This window comes from Sturnira hondurensis, unplaced genomic scaffold (assembly GCF_014824575.4).
Source record: "Sturnira hondurensis isolate 20B ecotype Veracruz unplaced genomic scaffold, ASM1482457v3 Scaffold0000856, whole genome shotgun sequence".
In the NCBI taxonomy this organism is placed as follows: Eukaryota; Metazoa; Chordata; class Mammalia; order Chiroptera; family Phyllostomidae; genus Sturnira; species Sturnira hondurensis.
Genome location: NW_028073487.1, coordinates 1,262,159 through 1,280,156, shown reverse-complemented (window position 1 = coordinate 1,280,156; position 17,998 = coordinate 1,262,159).

The window sequence follows — 17,998 nt, the reverse complement described above, 5'->3', positions numbered from 1 at the left end:
TCTCTCTCTCTTCCTCCCTCTCACCTTGGAACACATGCTCACCCTGTGTGCTTGTATGTTCTCTCTCCTTAACCCTGTGGCACTAATGGACTTCATGTGAACCTGGATTCGGCAGCACAGCAACGGGTTGAAACTGGGAACAGCTAAGCTACCTGGATGAGCACTGAGACCACTTAGCAGATGCCAGTAGGCTCCAAAGGACTAAGCTTTAATATGACACGGAGACTCTGGACACTGGCCTTTGTTTTGGACTTGCTGAAAAAATGATAGGACTTTTTCCATGGAGGGGCAGATGGAGATGGAACACAGAGGCAACCTTTCCCCCAAATGAACCTTGCCACACTGTAGTCTCCTGTGAGTGGGTCTCTGGAATGCTTTCCTCGTGCTTCTGTGAAAGATGCCCTCTTCCACTGTCAATAACAATAATGCAAGATGTTGATACTAGGCGGTATTGTGAGGGGAAAAACTCTCTGTACTGTTTGCTCAACTTTTCTGTAACATTAAAACTGTTCTAAAAACAAACTGCATTAACTCAAAAAAATAAGAAGTCATTGAGCTGTAAATTTATGATTGGTGCCTTTTACTATGTGTAATTTGTGCTTCAAGACAATGTAAAAAACACTTAAGAAAAAAATTAAATTGAAAAACACCAAAACACAGTAAAAATATTTTGATTAAAAATCCTTTAGTAAAAGGGAAAAATGATTGAACTCCATTGTGTAAAAAGTCGGGGCCCTAAAATATACACTTATCATTAGACAATAAAGCAAAGCCTGGGAAGTCTAGATACTGAATTAGAGAGTTTACTACATGCATATTGTAGTATTCCTTTTCATAATTATTATTTCAGGTTGTTATTCAAGAAAGACATGCTTCAAATATTTCCAAGCTAATCAGTATCATCATACATAATATCAGAAATGCCTACTTCAGCTAACCTAGTGAATTTAGAGATGGCATACTTTTAGGATAATCTTCTCAATTATATATTTGTTGTTTCCTAAGACTTTTTAAATACAACATTCAGTTGCAAGGGACACTGGAAACCTGTGTGGGTATGTGTGTCCCATTTCTAAATGTCTGATGCCAAGGGCAAGATACATTAGTAGTGGGCTTCGTGGATGTTTGCTCTGAAGCTCAAAGTTTTAGCTTATCCACTGGGTTATCCTATTCTTTGGATTTCCTTTTGAAGGAAGAGATTAAATAAAACTACTGCTTTAATTAAGAGTAGACATAAAAGCAGAGTTCAGTGAGAATCTGCATAGGAAGCATATGTACAGAATTAAGTAAAAGTTTTAGCAGAAAATGCAAATAAAGATGTTTTTAGGCATACAAATGGAACAAGAAAATTTATCCAAACACCAGCAGTTCTAGAAAGCACTTTTCTGGCTTCCCCGGTACTTGACTTTATAAAACTCATGTAATCATGGTGCTGAGGGAACAACCAGCTGGATTTAGAGTACTTGTTTGCTCCTGCTTTTCATCTAGTCAGCCCAAATGAATGATTTTGTTCTGACAAGGCTTTCTCTCACAAGGATCCTACAGACCTACCACACATAAATACCAGAGCCTTTAAATAGCTCCACCAGCTTACATACACAGAAAAGAGGATATTATTAGAGTATATAGATTAAAATGTCAACATTTTGAACTGCAATTAAGATTGTTCCAGCATTTCTTTTGTAAAGCTGTATTTTCAGGAATTCATAATTCAACATAATAATCATTCCCCATATAAAATTTGGCTCACAAATTTACAGGATGCAGGGGTTTTATTTTGATCTTAAAGCAACTTTGAATTTTTTAAAAGAACTACCACAGTGTAGCTCTCTTACTTTGGCATGTTTTGTGAAGCAAAAACAAAAACAAAAACAAAAACAAAACAAAACAAAAAACCAACTTCTGCTATTTTTGAGCCTAGTAGCTATTAAAATGGATTTGATTTTCTTTAGTATATGTAATTAACTGCCTTATCATTGGCCTTCTAAATTGCAATTCTTTGTGTACATATTTCCATGAATCGCAGATTTTAAAAAACTGCAGTATGCAATTGTTTATTTCTTGAGAAAAAATCTATGCATCAAATATGGCAGGTTCAAAGAACCAGGGATGTTCAACCCAGAGGGTAGCTGCCTTCCAAAGAGTTTCAGATTCATTAGGGAGCAGACTTGCTCTATATAGACACAATTGGAAGTGTGATTTAAAGCCACAAGAAAGCAGTTAAAACAGCAGAGGGAAATTTACTCTTATAAGTAAATTCATCCAGAGAAGGTGGACTTATTATATCTTTAACTATTTTTCCAGGATGGTCTAAAAGGTATCCTGCTAGAGAGTTTAGGGACAGGACCTTGGCAATAGTGAAATTCCTTTAAACTTTAACACTCTAAAACTTTAAACACACTTCATAGTTCTATAGAAGACAAACAAATTAAAATATCCATAATTGAGGGCCCTGGCTGGTGTAGCTCAGTGGATTGAGTGCAGGCCTGCAAACCAGACGATCGCAGTTCGATTCCCAGTCAGCAGGGCACATGCCTGAGTTGCAGGCCGGTTCCTTGCAGGCTAACTACCAGCAGTGGACGCACAAAAGGCAACCATACATTGATGTTTCTCTCCCTCTCTCCTTCCCCTCTAAAGATAAATAAATAAATAAATAAAATGTTAAAAAATTTTAAAAAATATCCATAATTGAAAGTTATTTTTCCAAAATAGATAAAAGCTGGCCATTGTTTTCAACCAGTTTCTTTCCACCAATTTCCATTTATCTATGGTGGGCTGAAGAGTGGGAAGGGAGCTTTCAAGCTGTCTATGGGACATGAAGTATCTAGAATATAATTGTGGGATATACTTGCAGAATTAATATCTAAAATTAGCATTGTCCGATGAAGGAGGCATGGGATTATTTTTAAAATATGAAGTCTTACACTGACTCATATTCTCATAGAGTATCAGTGCTTATTTCCTTACAGTTGTCCAATATTAAGTGTCATTACATTTTAAAACATTTAAAGTGATTGTTACTACCCTGGCCAGTGTGGCTCAGTTGGTTGGGCATCATTCCACAAAGCAAAGGGTTGCCAGTTCAATTCCTGGTCAGGGCACATGCCTGGGTTATGAGTAAGGTCCCTAGTTAGGGCAGGTATGAAAGCCAACAGGTCACTGCTTCTCTCTCCTTCTCCTTCCCTTCCCTTCTCTCTAAAAAGAAAGAAATAAAATCTTTAAAAAATGAAATGATTGTTACTATGACTTTTTAAAATTAGGGTGAGAGAGCCAAGGGAAGATGGCCACGGAGTAGGACAAAGGATTTTGCTTCCCCCCACATGCCGGAGAAAAACCGGGCTGATCTGCAGAGAAGTGCAGCAGATAGCCAACAGGAACCCAGCATATAGGAAGGTAGGACTCCAGAAATTGTAGCAGACACTGAATGACCAGACAGTAAGGAGAGGAGATGGCTGAAGGTCAACAAGGTCCAAGGGAACAGCACAGAGGCTGCAGGCCCTGTGCTAGGCCACACCAGGGCCCCAGCCGGGTCCGCCTTGGTCTCTGGGAGCCCAGGGCTGGCAGCAAGGACCCTGGGAGAAAGCCAGTCATCAGCACCCTCCCTACCCAGCTGGGCACAGATTGAAAAATGCCAGGAGAGGTCGGTTTGCTTGGAGTGTCAGAGAGGAGTGGACATTAGGAAACAAACCAGAGAGCTCTGATAACCCATGGAGTCAGTCTCTGGTTGCCAGCTTGGGAGAATCGAGAGTCACCCCTACATGTGCATTCCGCATTGCACTGGGCCTGAGTTGGGTCTGCCACGGACTCTGGGAGCTGTGGGCTGCCAGCAAGACCCCTGGAAGAGAGCCAGTCATCAACTTCCTCCCTACTTGACCACGTGCAGATTGAAAAACGCCAGGAGAGATAGGTTTGCTTGGAGTGACAGAGAGAGGAGTGGGCACTAGGAAGCAAACCAGAGAGTTTTGATCACCCGTGGAATCAGGCTGTGGTTGCGGGCTTGGGAGAATTGAGAGTCGCCCTGTTCATTCCACCATAGCACTGGGAAAGGTCTGTGCCCAAGCCTGGGACACCAGGGAAGCCTGGCCTGGAGCACATGCCCATACCTCAGGCCAGGACTGAATCCTGGGGAAAATCTGCTCTCAGTGGGGCGCTGGAGAGTGGCATCTTGGGAGGGCACTTGTGAGGGCACCTGGATCTTGGGAGGGCACTTGTGAGACCAGCTGAGTTCACTGAGAAGTGAGGAAGGCCACACTAATAGCCCCTCAAGCTGCTGCAGCTAGTGTGACCAGAAGAAAAGGTTTCAACAGCTGGAAACCAAAAAGAGGTGTTTTTTTGTTTGTTTTTTGTTTGTTTTTTTAAATAATCTTTTCTTTCTTTAACTTTATTATTGTTTTATCTTTCAGTACTTCCCCCCTCTCTTTTCTTTCTTGTTTTATTCCTTCTTTCTTTCTTTTCAAGTCTACTGCATTTTCCTCCCATCTGCTGCCCCTTTTTTCCTTTCTTTTTTTCCCTCTTTTTCTTTCTTTTCGCCCCTCTCCCCACAAAGTGAGACAAAAGACTTGGTACGGCAAAAAGACCAGAGTTGGACTTAAAGAGGGGGCATCCCAACAGTAGAAACAGAGAGACAAAATTCACTTTGCTATAACAGAAAAACTACAAGTTACTGCGTATTTGTATTTTTTCCATTTTTTGTCATTATTCTTACATCTATTATTTTATTATTTTAATATCTCTGTATTCCCCTTCTTTTTGTATAGTCTTCTTTTCCTTGGATAAATATATTGTATCACTTGACAGGTTTTCCCTGTCCCCTTAATCATAGTGTATTTCTAATTTACTGTCCTTTATTTCCCCTTCCCAGTTAGCACACTATTGAAGGTCCAATACTCCCTAATCTTGGTATATCATAGACTCTGTCATATGATTGTTGCTCTAATATTATTGTAAATAATAGCTGTTACATACTATTGTAAATACTACAACCACCCCCCCCCCAGATCTTAGCCCACTTCATTGTTGCCTGAACTATAATACTGTGGTGGTTAACTCTATTCTCTCTCACACTACACCTATTTGCCATCCTCTATTCTCACCTTACCTCACAATCTGAGCTCCCTCAACCTCACTCCTTTCTAGATCCAAATCACAAACCTTCCTTCTTCAATAAGAGCCTTATCTTCCTTCCATCTTTTCTAAAAAGTGGCTAGTTGGGTTAAAGATTACGGTTATCTCTGTACATAGCCAGGGGATCACCTATCTCTTCTCTATCAGCTGTTACTGTAAATATCACAGAATACTATCCTACTGTCATAAACCACTTTGTCTCCCCCTCCAACTGATCACCAAAAAAAAAAAAAAAAAAAAAGGAGTAGGCAGAAGCAGAGAACACCAGGATAACTGAAGGAGTCTGCACCACTGAATTTCACAGGCATTCCACCACATAAGTTCACACCATAAACCCAAGGAGTCAGAACAGATCAATTTAAGAAGCTGAGGCTAACAAGAAGAGACTCACAAACAATGGGAAGACAAAAACAACCCCCAAATGAAAGGAAAGGGGGAAGCCACAGAAAGAATGTTAGATGAAATAGAGGCAAATCAACTATCAGATATTGAATTCAAAGCACTGGTTATCAGGAAGTTCAAAGAGCTCACAATGAGCTATCAGAAACTACAGGGGAGCTACAATGAACTCACCACAAACTATATCAACACGAAAAAGGAAATAAAAACAATCAGCAAGGGACAAGAGAAAATGAAAAATACAATTTCTGAATTGAAGAACAGAGTAGAAGGTATCAAAAGTAGAATTGATGAAGCAGAAGAACAGATCAGTGAGTTAGAGGACAAAGTAGCAAAAAACTCACAGAAGAGCAAGGTAAGGAAAAGAGGCTCAGAAACAATGAAGAGCGATTAAAAGAAATTAAAGACAATATGAAATGTAATAGTATCCAAATAATAGGGACACCAAAAGGAGGAGAAGAACAAGGTACAGAAACCTATTTGAAAAAATAATTAGGGAAAATTTCCATAACCTGATGAGAGAAAAAGTCACACAAATCCAGGAAATACAGAGTCCCAATCAAGAGGAACCCAAAGAGGCCCATTTCAATGCCCATCATCATTAAAATGGCAAAATTCCAAGAGAGAATCTTAAAGGCAGCAAGGGAGAAAAAGGAAGTAACATACAAGGGAGCCCCAATAAGGTTAGCTGCTGACTTCTCAATGGAAATGCTCCAAGCAAGAAGAGAATGGCAAGAAATATGCCAAGTAATGAGAAACAGAGGCCTGCAACCAAGGCTAATTTACCCAACAAAGCTCTTAATCAAGATAGAAGGCCAAATAAAGAGCTTCCAAGATCAGAAGTCTAAAAGAATAGGCCTCCACCAAACCAGCTCTGTAAGAGATGCTAAAAGGACTGCTTTAAGGAAAGGAAGGAAAAAAAGAGAGATGGAGAGGAACACAGGTACAAAAATGGCAATGAATAAGTACCTATCAATAATAACATTAAATGTAAATGGATTAAATACTCCAATAAACAAATATAGAATAGCTGAATGGATAAGAAAGAATGACCTACACATATGCTGCCTACAAGAGACACATTAGGGGGCAAAAGACCACCACAGACTAAAAGTGAAGGGCTAAAAACAAATTTTTCCAAGCAAACAGACTAAAAAAAAAAAAGCCAGGGTAGCAATAGTCATATTGGACAAAATAGACTTCAAAAAAAGGGCCATAAAGAGAGACCCAGAAGGTCACTTCATAATACTCAAGGGAAAAATCCACCAAGAAGACTTTAACAACATAAATATACGTGAACCCAACACAGGAGCACCCAAATATACACAGAAAATCCTAGAGGACCTCAAGAAAGATATTGACAGCAACACAATTATAGTAGGGGATTTTAATACCCCACTGTGAAAAATGGACAGATCTTCCAAACAAAATATCAACAAAGATATAGCTGCACTAAACAACACCCTAGATGCAATGGACTTGACTGATATATATACAGCCCTTCATCCCAAAGAAGCTAAATACACATTCTTTTCAAATGCACATGGAACATTTTCAAAGATAGAACGCATTATAGGACACAAAATGAGCCTCAACAAATTCAGGAAAATTGAAATCATACCAAGCATTTTCTCTGACCACAAGAGACTGAAACTAAAAACCAACACCAAAAGAAAAAAACCCCAAACACTCAAAATCATGGAGACTGAATGGTATGCTATTAAACAACGAATGGGTCAAGATTGAAATTAGGGAAGAAATAAAAAAGTTTCTGAAAACAAATGAAAACGAACTCACAACAAACCAAAAACTTATGGAACATGGCCAAGGCAGTCTTGAGAGGGAAGTTCATAGCAATACAGGCTTACCTAAAGAAAATAGAAACATTTCAAACAAACTACCTAACCCTATGCATGCAAGAACTGGAGGAACAACAACAAAGACAGCCCAGAGCAAGTACAAGGAAGGAAATAACCAAGATAAGAGTAGAATTAAATGACATAGAGACTAAAAGCACAATTCTAAGGATCACTGAATCCAGGAGCTGGTGTTTTGAAAAGATAAACAAAATAGACAAGCCTATTTAAGTAGGCTCATCAAGAAAAGAAGAGAGAGGACCCAAATAAACACAATCAGAAATGAAAAAGAAGAGATTACTACTGATACGACAGAAATAGAAGGGATTGTAAGAAATTACTTTGTAGAACTGTATGCCAAGAAAATTGAAAACCTAGATGAAATGGACAAATTTCTAGACAAATATATTCTTCCAAAATTCAATGAGGAAGAAGCAGAAAGCCTCCATAGACCAATAACAGCAGAGGAAATTGAAGCAGTAATCAAAAAACTCCTGACACACAAAAGCCCCGGACTGCATGGTTTCACAGGAGAATTCTACAAAGCATTTAAGGAAGAGCTAACCCCTATTCTTCACAGACCAATCCAACAAATCCAAAATGATGGGAAACTCCCAAACTCTTTTCATGAAGCCAGCATTGTCCTAATTCCAAAACCAGACAGAGACACAACAAAGAAAGAAAGCTTCAGGCCAATATCGCTGATGAACATATATGCTAAAATCCTAAACAAAATATCGGCAAATCACACCCAACAACACATTATAAAGATCATACACCATGACCAAGTAGGATTCATCCCAGGGATTCAAGGATGATTCAATATTCACAAATCAGTAACTGTAATACATCACATAAAAAAAAAGCAAAGACAAAAATCACATGGTCATATCAATAGATGCAGAAAAAGCTTTTGATAAGGTTCAACACCCATTTATGATAAAGGTACTCAGAAAAATGGGAATAGAGGGAGCATTCCTCAACATAATAAAGGCCATATATGAAAGACCTACAGCCAACATCATACTCAATGGGCAATAACTAAAAGCTTTTCCACTAAGATCAGGAACAAGACAAGGTTGTCCACGTTCACCACTTCTATTTAATATAGTATTGGAAGTTTTAGCCACAGTGATCAGACAAGAAAAAGAAATAAAAGGCATCCAAATCCGAAAGGAGGAAACAAAACTGTCATTGTTTGCAGATAACATGATAGTATATATGGAAAATCCTATAGACGCTACCAAAAAACTGCTCCACCTAATAAATGGATTTGGCAAAACAGCGGGATACAAAGTCAATATCCAGAAATCAAAGGCATTTTTATATACTAACAATGAATCAGCAGAAGCAGAAATCAAGAAAAGAATCCCATTCAATATAGCAAAAACAAAAATAAAATATCTGGGAATAAACCTAACCAAGGAAGTAAAAGACCTGTATGCTGAAAGCCACACAACACTGAAGAAAGAAATCAAGGAAGACACAAACAAATGGAAACAAATACCATGTTCATGGATTGACACAATTCACATCATCAAAATGTCCATAGTACCCAAAGCAATTTACAAATTCAATGCAATACCTATTAAGTACCAATGGCATATTTCACAGACATAGAGCAAACACTTCAAAAATTTATGTGCAACCATAAACAACCCTGAATAGCAGCTGCAATTTTGAGAAAGAAGAACAAAGTAGGAGGGATCGCAGTACCTGACATCAAAATGTATTACAAGGCTACTGTAATCAAAACAGCCTGATACTGGCATAAAAACAGGCACATAGACTAATGGAACAGATCAGAGAGCCCAAAATTAAACCCAACTCTCTGCATTCAATTAATATTTGACAAAAGGGGCAATGACATAAAATGGAGTAAAACTAGCCTCTTCAACAAATGGTGCTGGGAGAACTGGACAGCTACATGCAAAAAAATGAAACTTGAGCACTCACTTACACCATACACCAAAATTAATTCAAGGTGGATAAAGGACTTAAAGCCATGAAACCATTAAAGTCCTGGAGGAGAACATTGGCGGGAAAATCTCAGATATTTCAGGCAGTAACATTTTTACGAACATGTCCCCTAGCTCAAGAAATATAAAGGAAAGAATAAACAAATGGGATCTCATCAAAATTAAAAGCTTCTGTATGGCTAAAGAAAACAGTATCAAGATAAAAAGAGAACCAACTGTTTGGGAAAACATATTTGCCAATGATACCTCAGACAAAGGTTTAATATCCAAAATATACAAAGAACTCCCACGACTTCAGTCTAAGAAGACAACTAACCCAATTAACAAATGGGGAAAGGACTTGAGCAGACACTTCTCCAAGGAGGACATACAGAGGATCCAGAGACACATGAAAAGATGCTCAGTGTCAGTAGCTATCAGAGAGATGCAAATTAAAACCACAATGAGATACCACTTTACACCAGTCAGAATGGCCATCATAAACAAAACAACAAACAACAAACAACAAATTTGGAGAGGTTTTGGGGAAAAGGAGACCCTAGTTCACTGTTGGTGGGATTGCAGACTGGTAAAACCACTATGTAAAACAGTGTGGAATTTTCTAAGAAAACTAAAAATGGACCTGCCTTTTTACCCAGCAATTCCACTGCTAGGATTATATCCTAAGAACCCCAAATCACCAATCCAAAAGAACCTATGCACCCCAATGTTCATAGCAGCACAATTTACAATAGCCAGGAGTTGGAAGCAACCTAGATGCCCATCGGTAAATGAATGGATCCAAAAACTATGGTACATTAAAACAGTGGAATTCTATGCAGCAGAAAGGAAGAAGGAGCTTCTACCCTTTGCAACAGCATGGATGGAACTGGAAAGCATTATGCTGAGTGAAATAAGCCAGGCCATGAGAAGGAAATACCATATGATCTCACCTTTAACGGGAACCTAAACAACAACAAAAAAAAGCAAGCAAAATATGACCAAAGACACTGAACTTCAGAACAGGCTGACAGGGAGCAGAGGGGAGAGGGGAGAGAATTTCAGGGTAAAAGGGGAAGGATTCACAGAAACTAGTATAAAGAACACATGGAGAACAACTAAGGGGGCTGTAAATGGAAGGGAGGTGGGGAGTATGGGGTGTGGGCTGGGAAGGGAGTGGGGGACCGAAAACTGTACTTGAACAATAATTAAATAAAAATTTTTAAAAATTGGGTGAAATTCACATAACACAAATGTGATCACTTTAAAGTGAGCAATCAGTGGCATTTAGTACATTCACAATGTTGTACAACTACTGCCTCTATCTAGTTTGAAAATATTTTTATCATCCCAAAAGGAAACCTCCTAGTCATTAAGCAGTTGCTTCTCATTCCCTATTCCCCCTACATCCTGGCAAATACAATTGCTTTCTGTGCCTGTGAATTTACCTATTCTGAATACCTCCTATTAATGAAATCATACAACCAGTAACTCTGTGTGTCTTGTTTCTTTCACAGAATCATGTTTTCTAGGTTTGTCCACAACATATTATGTATCTGTACATCCTTTCTTTTTAATTGTATGGGTATACAACATTTTATATGTGTTAAAATGTGCATATTTAAAAATCATTCAATGTCTCCTTTCTGTACTTCATTTCATAATCACTCCAAATAAAAATAAACACTCATTTCTGGATATCTTAAAAAATAAGCATGGCTTTATGTCAGCCATCATACTAAAGTGTAACATTATGAAATCAAACTTATTTTTATATATGTCATTACCTGCTTTCAACCTTATTTCTATGTTATTATTCCAATCCTCTATGTACTTCAATTTTATACCAATACCTTTTTGCCTGTCATGTCTAACCTTCAGTGGGTCAACGATTTATCTGGCATCTAAGACTTCATCACCTAGTTTCATGGTCCTCATGAGAAGTTGAAAGAATTAACAAGACATCCCCAAGATTCCCAACATACTGGCTTAAGAACAAAAGGTGAAACTTAAATTAGTTAGTCATCTTTCTCTACTTTCAATAGGTGACTAATTCTTACTGTCACCTCCTAGACTCTGAAACCTACAACTGTCAGAAGTTTTTCTAATCTGATCCAGTCCCTCCTTCACACCACCTTTTCTCTTCAAACCTTTCATGATTTCCCTGGGTATCCAGATCTTTAACTCATAAACTCCATTATATCTTCAACCTTCAACTTCTGGCTTCAATTAAAATTTGGCTATCTAATATCTTTCCACCACTACTTCTTTCATAACTACATCAAAATAAAACTGGTATTAGTTTGTGCATTTGTTTGTCTCTTAGCTGCATTATCTCATTCTTGGGAAGTGAGGTAACTGGTCTCCTTGCTCCAAATTACTTTTTTAAAGATTTTATTTATTTATTTTTAGAGAGAGGGGTGGGTGGAAGGAAGAGAGGGAGAGAAACATCAGTGTGTGGTTGCCTCTCATGCGCTCCCCCCACTGGGGACTTGACCTGCAAACCAGGCATGTGGCGTTAAGTGGAAATTGAATGAGCAACCCTTTGGCTCACAGGCTAGTGGTCAGTCCACTGAGCCACACCAGCCAGGGCTCCAAATGACTTTTTACAATATTTTTGTACTATTCTCATTTGTAACTACAGGTTTTTTGCAGCACAAACCCTTAGGCTATACCTGTCTTTCCTGCTTTTTTCTACTGTCCTTTACTAGCAGTCATGCTCCATGCTTCTGACCCAATAAAATGATGATTTACTTCTTGATTCTTTCTTTTCCTCCACTGATACCATTATTCTGGATATTTTTTAATATGCAATTGGAGGTGATAGCCATGCAGATGTGCCACTCAGATTCCCCTTTAAAAATATGCTGCTCAGTTATGAGGAGTGCAGTTAGATGACAACCTCCAGTTACAGCACCTTTCGGATCGGCTGTAGTATGTCACTAAAGGCTGTAGTTTTTCCACAGATGCCCACAGTTACTAACCATGGTGATAATACTATGCCCCTTGCCCTTTCTGACCAAATGTAAGACTCCTCTAATGGTTAATCTTTGCTCCAGAAGTAAAAATTAGATTATCCCAAACATTCAGATCTGCATCACAGTCTGAGGTTCTTTCTGCCATATGTTCCCTTCCCATTCTCTCGTCAGAGGTGTCAGATATGCCTCCAAGTCTGCAGATTTTCCCTGCCCAATTCTGTGTCCTCTCTTATGTTTCCCAAGAATTGTCCTTCCCAATAACTGCCTTTGCTAACTCCACATCAGTGTCTGCTTAGCAGAAGATCTGACTTGACCCAGTGGCTTTTCAATCCAAGCTCCCAGCCTCTCTTTTCCGTTACCTGTCACGTTATGGCCCTTGCTTACACTTATCTTAGTGATCCAATTTCATGGGGTCATCCCAGACTTTGATATCACCAACAATTACCACCTTCAAAATATCAACACCAAACATTACACCTTCTAATGACAAACTCCTGTTATTCCTACTCATTTATTCTGACATCCTTATTCCAACAATTTTTTATTTCATCAAAACCCCATTATAGTCTTTAAGAGACAGACACATCTGGAGCCATTTTAATTAGCAACACAGAAATCAGTACATATAACCCTGGCAATAATAAAAACTCAGAAATTGCTTTAACTATAAACTCTCCCTTGTTCAAGCCACAGTGCGATTTGCATGGACAGCTACAAGTAGGAAATAGTTCTTAATCCTGTTGGTCCTTACTTAGCACTTAACTTTCTTTCCTAACTTGCTAAGTGTATTGTCTGTATGTGCACATTAATTCTAAACCTCTATATTAATGCCCAGGGGAAGAGAGGATTATGGGAAAGAACAGTTTTACGTGACAAATGCAGTTGGCATCTGGCACATGTGTCCTTTTGTGGACAGGTGTAAAACTGCTGACTCGTTCAAGTTTCAGAGGTTCTCTGGAGGCTCTCCTACTGGACTCTTCTGACAGCCAGTCACTGTTGCCTCTATCTCTGTCAGTTCTTTTTACCTAGGGGATCCACTCCAAAAGATGCTGTGGGAATGCCAACAGGGGTGCTGTTCATTTGAAACAGAATTATGAGAAGTTAATTCATTCCATCTAATAACTCTCTACTTTCTTTCTCAGCACTGCTGCTTCTAGCATTGGCCGGAGACTTTTCTGAAAGTCTCCAGGCTGTACCAGACACCAGTCCATCATATTTGCTGAGTTAGCTAAGTGTAAAGAACGGGCATCAAGCTTCCCGAGAAGTTTCTTTAGAGCCTTCTCTCAACAGGTTTGTGACTGGAAGGTGGCACCCCTACCTACTCTTCTCTTTTTATGGAGGAAGGAGGTGTGGATTCCCAACACAGCCATAGCTCTATCCAAACAAATCTCTTCACAGGTTCTTACTCATTTCCTCTTTCTGCATCCTTTATCTTCAACTGGGGAATATGGAGGGGCTTTTGTTTCTTTAATTCAAAAACTTATTTTTGAATTTTGGGGATATTTGTAGATGTGTATTAGATATTTGTGATATTTCCCTTGACAACCTGAATATGGTGTATCCAACAGCTCACTTTGTTGTCTGATGACTTTTATATTTCAACATCACTGTCAACACTTCTGTACTAGCATCATGTTAAATACAAAACTTTTCAAACATATGGAAGAGTTCAGAGAAATACATAACATCTAGCAAATCCTAAGATTTTTGCCATACAGTTTTCAATTTTTATGTGTGGCACTGTGTTTTTTAGTCAGGTTATAATACTGATGTAGGAACATCTTTTCTAACTTCTAACTTTATGTTGGTGCAAGGTGTTGGGTTTTTTTTTTTTCTGTATCTTGGTAAACTGTAAAAACCCAAGATTTAGACTTAAAATGAGTTTAGAGGTTCTCTAAAGCTCTTTCTCTGCTTCCTACCACTTCTGTAACAACCAGCTCTGTGTTATGGCCTTACCTTTTCATTTCTTCTTTGTTCCTGGCACTTGAGGATTTTTATATCTTTCTTACCAATTCAGCAATATATTTTGCTATTGTCACACTTCATCCAGGATTTCACTGAGTTTACAGCATAGGAGGCATTGATTCAGACTTATGTCAGAACCAGAAATCTTCATTTATTCACTCTTGAACTTACTCTACTCTCACTTTCAAAATAAGAGTTAAAATGTACTTTGCAAAGACACCAAATTGGTTCATATTGAGAAGTACAGTGGAGAATTATGCCTATCACCCTCTTATTCGACTATTTGGAGCTCCGAATGCATTTAACCACACTTTCGTATTTGGAAAAAATCTCTGGCTTTGATCACAAGACTTTCCTGGTTTTCCTGATTTGTTATTCTTGACCTTAATGTCAGAGTGCACTGGGGTCACTATGCTTCCTTTCTCTATTCTCCAATTTCATTACATCTGTATATGATGGAGACTGAATAATTGTTCCCAAGTGTTCACTTCTCCTCTGCCACTAAGAAGGTTATTTATTTCTGAGCATTAATGCTTGACAGATAGTGCGAACCTGTGAGCACAGTATTCTTTTCTATTTCATGTGACTTGCGTTGACTATGGAAATGTGAACTGACAGTGTCCAGAGGGGGGGAGGGAATTTCAGGGGGAAAGGGGAAGGGTTTACAGGAACAAGTATAAAAGACACATGGACACACTTCATACAGCCCACTTCTCCAGCCAGACCAATGACTATCAGGGTCAGTGCGCGTCATTGTGCAACTCTTAACTCTCCCAAGCTGGCAACCACAGACTCAGGGAGTGATCACAGCCCTTGTGTGTTTGCCTCTTTGTCCTTATCCCCCTCTCTGCAACTTTAAGCAACCAGGTCTCTCCAGGTGCTGCTCAAACACTGCTGGGCCAGGGAGGGAGGGAGCAGTTGACGCGGCTCTCTCCCACGGACTCTGTGGCAGGCTCACTGCTCCCAAGGAGTCTGTGGTAGACCCAGCACAGGGCACCAAGTGTGGTAGCAGGGCTGAGGCTGCCGCCGCCCCTGTCTCTGTTCTGGTCCCTGGGACCTTATTGTCCTGCAGCCATCTCCTTACCATCTGCAAAGACTAGTGGGAGTGAAAATGGGAGGGAGGTGGGGAGGGCTGGGCAGGTGGCCTGGGATGGGAGTAAAAGACTTAAAACTGTACTTGCACAACAATTACGATAAAAAAATTTAAAATATGAATAGTAGTAATGAGTGCCAATTAGAAGTAGATACTTACAGAGAGGTTGTGTGTTTCCACAAAATTACTTCCTCATTTTCTCCCCACTGTGAAGCTGGGATTTCCTATTAGAAGCTGCTTCTCCAGCCAGTTCTAAGAATGACAAAGATATGGAGAGTAGGGCTTAGCAAAGACCCACAAAACCACAGCTATTTCTCTTTCCACAAATGTAGAGAATAAACTATTTTGTTGTGGCGAGCCACTGAAATCCTGGGGTTGTTTGTGACAGCAGTGAGATATAATACAAACTGATTGGTACAAGAACCAGCTGATCACTTTAAATTTATTTCTCCAGTCTTGGATGGTGTGGCTCAGTGGATTGAGTGTGGGCCTGTGAAGCAAAGGGTCACCAGTTTGATTCCCAGTCAGGGGCACGTGCCTGGGTTGCAGGCCAGGTCCCCAGTTGGGGACGCATGAGAGGCAACCACACATTGATGTTTTTCTCCCTCTCTTTCTCCTTTCCCTTCTCCCTAAAAATAAACAAATAAATAAATCTTTAAAAATTAAAAGAATTATTTCTCTAGCCTTACATTGATGACTGAGCTTTAGTTTCATACAAGTCATTTCTTAGTGATGTTTCTACTTAGTTAGTAAAAATGAGATCAATATTAGATATGGAAAGATGAGACATTAAGCAAGATTTTAAAACATGAAAATACTATGTGGTAATTGGCCATGATTTTTTTTATGATAACAGGGTACCTGCTGTCTGAAAACTCCCAGGCATAATAATTGCCACACACTTAAGAAACTAATGTTCTCATATTTGCAGATGTGGCCAACATTTTTTAAATTATGGGAGATATTACAGTTGCTCCACAGGTGTTCTTTTAGAAATCCTAATATATTTACCAGTTTTAATAAAGCAATTTTATAAACCAGAATTAGTCATTTAAAGATATGTATTGGTGTTTTTAACTGCCATTGATCCATGTTCATAGGGTTAAAGGGTCATTTTGAAACTATTTTCATGTAAGTTAACTCTATGTAGTAGATGTTAGTAAAATCATTTAGAGAGATCAACAGTAAGAATTGGGTAAAATATATCATCATGACTTATACATATAGCAAGTCAAAATCATGTATTATATTCTTGGGAAGAATGGTTATCACAGGTAAGTAAGTATAAGATTTGACCTCAAAACCAGTATTAATGTCAAGCTTAACTGTATTTTCATAAGCTACTTAAGCAATTTTACTCTATTTCACTAAAATTAAATTCCTTTCTATTCAGTCATAAAATAATTGAACATTTATTTTCAAGTACTGTATATATACATTGAATGAAGCACAAAAATGAAATTTCTGTTTAACAGAAAAAGTGAACAATTAGTCATTCCTTTGGGATAGGATCATTATTAGGAATAATGAAGAGCTAACTATTGAGAAGAAAAACACTATTTTCTTAGAGTATATAGCTAAATTCACTATCAATATCAATTTAAAACACTGAGGACCATAACATGGAGCTTTAGTTATTAAACTTATGATGATATTAGTATTAGTGAAAATTTACAACCCATAACATAGCAATTATTTATTAAAATTATTTAAAAATATTTTGCTCTCTCATGTAGGAGTGTGTACACAATTGTTTGACTCTAAAAAATAATTTCTTTTTTTAAATTTATTTAACTTTTGTTCAGTTTTCTTTCTTGTATTCCCAGCCCTGCACCCCCCCAGTGCTCCCCACACCCCTCCCATCTCCGCCCCCCGTCTTAGTTATTGTCCATGTGTCTTTCATACTTATTCATGTGAGTCCATCCCCTTTTACTCTGTGCTTCTCTCCCCTCTACCCTCTGGACCCTGTCAGCACGTTCTGTATTTCACTGTCTTTGGTTACATTTTGCTTGCTTGTTTGTTTTGTTGTTTACATTCCTGTTAAAGGTGATATATGGTATTTGTCTTTCACTGCCTGGCTTATTTCGCTCAGCATAATGCTTTCCAGCTCCATCCATGATGTTGCAAAGGGTAGGAGCTCCTTCTTCCTTTCTGCTGCATAGAATTCCATTGTGTAAATGTACCATAGTTTTTTGATCCAGTCATCAACCGATGGGCATTTAGGTTGCTTCCAACTCTTGGCTATTGTAAATTGTGCTGCTATGAACATCGGGGTGCATAGGTTCTTTTGGATTGGTGTTTCAGGGTTCTTAGGATATACTCCCAAGAGTGGAATTGCTGGGTCAAAAGGTACGTTCATTTTTAGTTTTCTTAGAAAATTCCATACTGTTTTCCATAGTGGTTGTACCAGTCTGCAATCCCACCAACAGTGAACTAGGGTCCCCTTTTCCCCACAACCTCTCCAGCACTTGTTGTTTGTTTCTTTGTTTATGATAGCCATTCTGACTGGTGTTAAGTGGTATCTCATTGTGGTTTTAATTTGCATCTCTCTGATAGCTAGCGATATCGAGCATCTTTTCATGTGTCTCTGGATCCTCTGTATGTCCTCCTTGGAGAAATGTCTGT